Below are 1,870 nucleotides of genomic sequence, written 5' to 3'. Positions count from 1 at the left end.
TCCCATTGGTTCCGTGACAATAACACCCATGGATTTTCGATCACAATCAAACTCCAATAAAGCCCGCCTCTTTCATCTCTGTATCCACCAATCAAAATTGCCCAATTTCACTGTGCCACTGTTGAGAATGGCACTTGTATCACCTGCCATTGGGTCTGGAACTCCCATTTTTTCAACCAATACCTCAAGGCTGCCTCAGTGGGAATACCAGTAGCATGGAACTCGCGACCTTGACAAGATATCCCTGCATCATTGCAAACTGCAGCAACTTCTACTAGAGTTTCTAAATTTTCCCCCATATTATGTGCAGGCCAATCCAATATTTTTCCCTATGGCTATAAACTCACTGACAGACATCTGATTGGTTGTAAGAGTACCTATCTTATCAGAGCAAATCATTGTGGTGCAACCCAAAGTCTCCACGCTCGGTAACTTACGCACAATAGCATTCTTTTGTGCCATCTTACGAGTGCCAAGAGCCAAACATGTAGTAATCACAGCAGGAAATCCCTCTAGTATAGCAGCAACTGCCAGAGCAACAACAATCTTAAAGTAGTACGTACATTTCTCAAAGGAAAACCTGATATTTTTTTTCCACCCATCTATGACTTCCCATGAAAGAAAATATTTGTAGTTCATGATCCAGACAAGAATACAAATGGCACCAATCGTTGTTGTCAGTCTTTCACCAAATTCATCTAACTTTCTTTTCAAAGGGGTATCATGACATTCCATTGAAGCTTCCTGGATTTGTGCCTGAATTTTACCTATTTCTGTAAACATGCCAGTGCTCTCAACAATGCATGTGCAGCAACCATTGGTAATTGTAGTTCCTGCAAACACCATGCATTCCTTTGACTGCAACTCACAGTCACAGAAGGTGGTTGGATATGTTCTTTTGACCACAGGCATGCTCTCTCTGGTCAGGGAGCTCTGCTCCATCCTAAAGGTGGATGTCTTGAGGGACACAATTCTCATGTCTGCAGGAACCTTGTCTCCCACCTTCAGTTCCACTATATCTCCTGGAACAAGTTCTCTGGAGGGAAGATCTACAACATAATGTCCATCTCTCAAGACCTTTGCATGATCAGATTGCATTTCTTTGAGAGCTTCCAAAGCCTTCTTAGAATTATTCTCCTGCCATACTCCAACAATGGCATTGAGGATGAGAATCAGGAGAATGACCAAGGGCTCTACATAGGTTGTTATGCCCTCCTCATAAGACACGTTATCACGAAAGTAGGCAAGAAGAAATGAAATGCCAGCTGCCAGCAGAAGTATTTTAACAACTGTATCATCAAATTGCTCCACTACCAGCTTCCACAAAGGTGTACCATTTTTCTTCTGGAGCTCATTCCATCCATATATTTGACAGCGTTTTTCCACTTCATGAGAATTTAAACCATTCTCTAAGCTCACATCATATTCTTCTAAGCATTCTTCAACAGTTTTAGACCAAGCAGGGAATATCTTGTCCTCCATGGACTATGAAATAGATGATCAGATTCTGAATTCAAGCAGATTTCTTCACCATTAACAGATCTATAATGCATTTGAAAAACTCAAAAATCAATACTTTCAAGAACCTTGGTAACCTTGGACACAAGATTTAACTACTTTTCTCATTTCAAGCTTGAATTTTGACAAAAATCTAGGGTTTTCCTTCTGCAGAGCTGTTTTCTGCGTTTCCTGTAGACGACTTCCTGTAGAAACGCCTGTAGAGTGCCTCTGCACCTCTGAGTGAGGCCGATACGCTGGAGAATTGTGAACCAGGACACAAAGCTCAATGGAGGACGATGGGTTAATCATTTTGTGGAATCAGAGGATGCATACTTCAGTTGAAAATGTTGCAAGTGCAAGTTGACAGCAG

The 1,870-nt window shown here is 41.6% G+C and overlaps 1 pseudogene; it reads right to left on the bottom strand.

Moving 5' to 3' along the window:
* Nucleotides 1-300: 300 nt before the first annotated feature.
* LOC149262648 (calcium-transporting ATPase, endoplasmic reticulum-type pseudogene) lies at nucleotides 301-1,482 on the bottom strand (annotated as a pseudogene).
* Nucleotides 1,483-1,870: the final 388 nt, after the last annotated feature.

This window comes from Pinus tabuliformis, chromosome 6, assembly GCF_031772625.1.
Source record: "Pinus tabuliformis cultivar Carrire ecotype Pingquan chromosome 6, CPIR1, whole genome shotgun sequence".
Taxonomy (NCBI): domain Eukaryota; kingdom Viridiplantae; phylum Streptophyta; class Pinopsida; order Pinales; family Pinaceae; genus Pinus; species Pinus tabuliformis.
This window is presented reverse-complemented; position numbering and strand designations above follow the sequence as displayed.